The sequence below is a fragment of the Ovis aries genome, chromosome 1 (genome assembly GCF_016772045.2).
Source record: "Ovis aries strain OAR_USU_Benz2616 breed Rambouillet chromosome 1, ARS-UI_Ramb_v3.0, whole genome shotgun sequence".
Lineage (NCBI taxonomy): Eukaryota > Metazoa > Chordata > Mammalia > Artiodactyla > Bovidae > Ovis > Ovis aries.
Window position 1 is genome coordinate 56,512,879 of NC_056054.1, and position 5,606 is coordinate 56,518,484.

Here is a 5,606-nt window from a genome sequence, read left to right on the forward strand (position 1 = left end):
GGTGAACTCTGGGAGTTAGTGATGGACGGGGAGGCCTGGCATGCTGTGATTCATGGGGTCGCAAAGAGTCGGAAACGACTGAGCGACTGAACTGATCTGAACTCCTTTTAAATATGTATAGAGAAGGAAAAAATATCGCTAGTTTGTTTCCTCCTGCCACTTAAGAGAGATAAAAATGTCTGACACTTGCAGGCTATTTTCTCCGTTTGGAGACCCCTGGCCTTCCTGCCTGTTACCCTCTCAAAATGATGGGACTAGATGCCATGATCTTAGTTTTCTGAGTGTTGAGCTTTAAGCCAACTTTTTCACTCTCCTCTTTCACTTTCTTCAAGAGGCTTTTTAGTTCCTCTTCACTTTCTGCCATAAGGGTGGTGTCATCTGCATATCTGAGGTGATTGATATTTCTCCTGGCAATCTTGATTCCAACTTGTGTTTCTTCCAGCCCAGCATTTCTCATGATGTACTCTGCATAGAAGTTCAATAAGCCAGGTGACAATATACAGCCTTGAAGTACTCCTTTTCCTCTTTGCAACCAGTCTGTTTTTCCATGTCCAGTTCTAAGTGTTGCTTCCTGATCTGCATATAGGTTTCTCAAGAGGCAGGTCAGGTGGTCTGGTATTCCTTTCTCTTTCAGAATTTTCCACAGTTTATTGTGATCCACATAGTCAAAGGCTTTGGCATAGTCAATAAAGCAGAAATAGATGTTTTTCTGGAACTCTCTTGCTTTTTCCATTATCCGGCGGATGTTGGCAATTTGATCTCTGGTTCCTCTGCCTTTTCTAAAACCAGCTTGAACATCTGAAAGTTCACGGTTCACGTATTGCTGAAGCCTGGCTTGGAGAATTTTGAGCATTATTTTACTAGTGCGTGAGATGAGTACAATTGTGTGGTAGTTTGAGCATTCTTTGGCATTGCCTTTCTTTGGGGTTGGAATGAAAACTGACTTTTTCCAGTCCTGTGGCCCCTGCTGAGTTTTCCAAACTGGCTGGCATATTGAATGTGGCACTTTCACAGCATCATCTTTCAGGATTTGAAATAGCTCAACTGGAATTCCATCACCTCCACTAGCTTTGCTCATAGTGATACTTCTAAATCCCACTTTACTTCATATTCCAGGATGTCTGGCTCTAGGTGAGTGGTCACACCATTGTGATTATCTTGGTCATGAAGATCTTTTTTTGTACAGTTCTTCTGTGTATTCTTGCTACCTCTTCTTAGTATCTTCTGCTTCTGTTAGGTCCATACCGTTTCTCTCCTTTATTGAGCTCATCTTTGCATGAAATATTCCCTTAGTATCTCTAATTTTCTTGAAGAGATCTCTAGTCTTTCCTAGTCTGTTGTTTCCCTCTATTTCTTTGCACTGATCGTTGAGAAAGGCTTTCTTATCTCTCCTTGCTATTCTTTGGAACTCTGCATTCAGATGCTTATATCTTTCCTTTTCTCCTTTGCTTTTCACTTCTCTTTTCTTTTCACAGCTATTTGTAAGGCCTCCCCAGAGAGCCATTTTGCTTTTTTGCATTTCTTTTCAATGGGGATGGTCTTGACCCCTGTCTCCTGTACAGTGTCATGTACCTCTGCCCATTGTTCCTCATGCACTGTATCTCTCAGACCTACTCTCTTAAATCTATTTCTCACTTCCACTGTATAATCATAAGGGATTAGATTTAGGTCATACTTGAATGGTCTAGTGGTTTCCCATACTTTCTTCAATTTCAGTCTGAATTTGGCAATAAGGGGCCACCCAAGATGGGTGGGTCATTGTGAAGAGGTCTGACAGACTGTGGTCTTCTGGAGAAGGGAATGGCAAACCACTTCAGTATTCTTGCCTTGAGAACCCCATGAACAGTATGAAAAGGCAAAAAATAGGACACTGAAAGAGGAACTCCCCAGGTTGGTAGGTGCCCAATATGCTACTGATGATCAGTGGAGAAATAACTCCAGAAAGAATGAAGGGATATAGCCAAAGCAAAATCAGTACCCAATTGTGGATGTGACTGGTGATAGATCAAGGACCGATGCTGTAAAGAGCAATATAGCATAGGAACCTGGAATGTTAGGTCCATGAACCAAGGCAAATTGAAAGTGGTCAAACAGGAGATGGCAAGAGTGAATATGGACATTCTAGGAATCAGAGAACTCAAACAGACTACAATGGGTGAATTTAATTCAGATGACCATTATATCTACTACTGTGGGCAGGAATCCCTTAGAAGAAATGGAGCAGTCATCGTGGTCAGCAAAAGAGTCTGAAATGCAGTACTTGGATGCAATCTCAAAAACAACAGAATGATCTCTGCTCGTTTCCAAGGCAAACCATTCAATATCATAGTAATCCAAGTCTATGCCCCAACCAGTAACACTGAAGAAGCTGAAGTAGAACGGTTCTTTGAAGACTTACAAGACATTTTAGAACTAACACACAAACAAGATGTCCTTTTCATTATTGGGAACTGGAATGCAAAAGTAGGAAGTCAAGAAACACCTGGAGTAACAGGTAAATTTGGCCTTGGAATACGGAATGAAGCAGGGCAAAAGCTAATAGAGCTTTGCCAAGAGAATGCACTGGTCATAGTAAACACCCTCTTCCAAAAACACAAGAGAAGACTCTACACATGGACATCACCAGATGGTCAACACTGCAATCAGATTGATTATATTCTTTGCAGACAAAGATGGAGAAGCTCTACACAGTAAGCAAAAACAAGACTGGGAGCTAACTGTTGCTCAGATCATGAACTCCTTATTGCCAAATTCAAATAATTACCTATCTATAATCTATCATTTATCTATCTGTCTATTTCTGTGTGTATTAGTTTCTCATTCATGTCCAATTCTTTTCAAACCCATGGACTGTAACTCACCAGGGTCCTCTGTCCATGGAATTCTCCAGGGAAGAATACTGGGGTGTGTTGCCATATTTTTCTGTAGGGGATCTTCCCAATCCAGGGATTGAACCTGGGTCTCCTGTATTGCAGGCAGATGCTTTACTATCTGAGACACCAGGGAAGCCCATTTATCTACCTATATCTATTTATCATCTGATACAACATTTCACAGCAATGTTTTGTAATGCCTTCAGTTTTGTTTATGTATTTTTGGCACAGAGCAGATTAAAATTAGTTTATTTAAAGAAATATCTCAGATATTTCATGGCAACTACCCAAAAGAAAATCTTAATATATATGTGTTTAATTTCTTATAGAAAAATATTTTGCTTTTAAATATTAAAGTTAAAATGCTATTGTAGTGTTTCTCAATCTTTTTTCATTACCTGTTATCTATAAGAAAAAAATTATAGCAACACTAAAAGACATATAATGTTGTTTCTTGACCTTTACACAGATTTTTCAGGAGGTAGGTAAAGTGGTCCCATCTCTTTAAGAATTTTCCACAACTTATTATTATCCACACAGTCAAAGGCTTTAGCGTAGTCATTGAAGCAGAAATAGATGTTTTTCTGGAATTCTCTCTTTTTTTTTTTTTTTATTATCCAATGGATGCTTTCAATTTAATCTCTGGCTCCTCTGCCTTTTCTAAATCCAGCTTAAACATCTGGAAGTTCTCAATTTATGTACTGTTGAAGCCTTGCTTTGAGAATTTTGTGCATTACTTTGCTAGTGTGTGAAATGAGTGCAATTGTGTGGTAGTCTGAAGATTATCTGGCATTGCCTTTCTTTGGGAAGGGAATGAAAACTGATTTTTTCCATTCCTGTGGCCATGACCACTGCTGAGTTTTCCAAATTTGCTGGCATATTGAGTGCAGCACTTTCACAGCATTATCTTTCAGGATTTGAAATAGCTCAAGTGGAATTCCATTGCCTCCACTAGCTCTGTTAATAGTGATGCTTCCTAAGGCCCACTTGACTTTGCATTCCAGGATGTCTGGCTCCAGGTGAGTTATCACACCATTGTGATTATCTGTGTCATGAATATCTTTTTTGTATAGCTCTTCTGTGTATTCTTGCCACCTCTTCTTAATATCTTAAGCTTCTGTTAGGTCCATACATTTTCTGTCCTCTATTGTGCCCATCTTTGCATGAAATGTCCCCTTGGTATCTCATATTTTCTTGAAGAAATCTCTAGTCTTTCCCATTCTGTTTTTTTTTTTTTTCCTCTATTGCTTTGCATCAGTCACTTAGAAAGGCTTTCTTGTCTCTTCTTGCTGTTCTTTGGAATTCTGCATTCAGATGAATATATCTTTCCTTTTCTCCTTTGCCTTTTGCTTCTCTTCTTTTCTCAGCTATTTCCAATGCCTCCTCAAACAACCATCTTAATTTTTTGCATTTCTTCTTAGGGATGGTTTTGATCACCACCTCCTGTACAATGTTATGAACCTCTGTCCATAGTTCTTCAGGTACTCTATCAGATGTAATCCCTTGAATCTATTTGTCACTTCAATTGTATAATCATAAGGAATTTGATTTAGGTCATAACTGAATTGCCTAGTGGTTTTCCCTACTTTCTTCAATTTAAGTCTGAAGTTTGAAATAAGGAGTTCATGATCTGAGCCACAGTTATCTCCAGGTCTGTTTTTGCTGACTGTATAGAGCTTTGCCTCTTTGATAATTAGTCTATTTCATTATTGACCATCAGGTGATGTCCATGTGTAGAGTCATCTCTTGTGCTGCTGGAAGAGGGTGTTTGCTATGACCCTGGCATTCTCTTGGCAACATTATTTTATCCTTTGCTTTGCTTTATTTTATAATCCAAGGCCAAACTTCCTGTTACTCCAGGTATCTCTTGACTTCCTACTTTTCATTTCAGTCCCCTCTGATGAAGAGGACATCTTTTTTTGGTGTTAGTTCTAGAAATATTAACTGTAGGTCTGTTAAAATTTTCTTCTAAAATATAGATGCATTTTTTCATAGTTCTTTCTTATTATGAAAATATAAGCTACTAACTCCCCTCTAGTGTCCTGTCAGAAATGTAGTTCTCTTATGCATGTGCTAAGTGGCTTCAGTCATGTCTGACTCTTTGTGACCACATGGACCATAGCCTGCCAGGCTCCTCTATCATGGGATTCTCCAGGCATGAATACTGGAGATGGTTGCCATGTCCTCCTCCAGGGGATCTTCCTGACTGATGAATTGAACCCATGACTCTTATGTCTTCTTCATTGGAAGATGTGTTATTTAATACTAGCACCACCAAGTAAGGCCAAGTGTTCTCATATGACCAATGTATCCAATGTCCTACTACATCAATATTGCAGGTTCATTATAGATCAATTTCTCAAATTGCTTGAGCCATTGATATAGTTTTTTTTAGATTTTGGCATTTTGGTATACTTTAGTGCTCACTTCAGCAACACTTAACGCTACAATTGGAACAATACAGAGAATATTAGCATTGTCCCTGCACAAAAATAATGTTCAAATTTATGAAGAATTCTGTATTTTCACATAGCAATTGTAAAGCTAGAGCACAATTCTCACTGCTCTTGACCAGGATATCAGCTTAAATAATAGTCATAATAATATGTAGAAAGCAATAATTTCAAAAATGGTACTATTTTATTTAGAGTATTTAATTGCATTAACTTTGTTCTACTAATATACATCCATCTACTTATTATTTACCCTTATCTTCTATGAATTAAAAAGAAA

At 38.4% G+C, this 5,606-nt stretch overlaps 1 non-coding gene across 1 annotated transcript; it reads left to right on the forward strand.

The window, feature by feature from the left end:
• Positions 1 to 5,292: 5,292 nt before the first annotated feature.
• LOC114111194 (U6 spliceosomal RNA) lies at positions 5,293 to 5,400 on the forward strand. The gene has a single exon (XR_003587286.1). It is a non-coding gene; the product is annotated as a U6 spliceosomal RNA (small nuclear RNA).
• Positions 5,401 to 5,606: the final 206 nt, after the last annotated feature.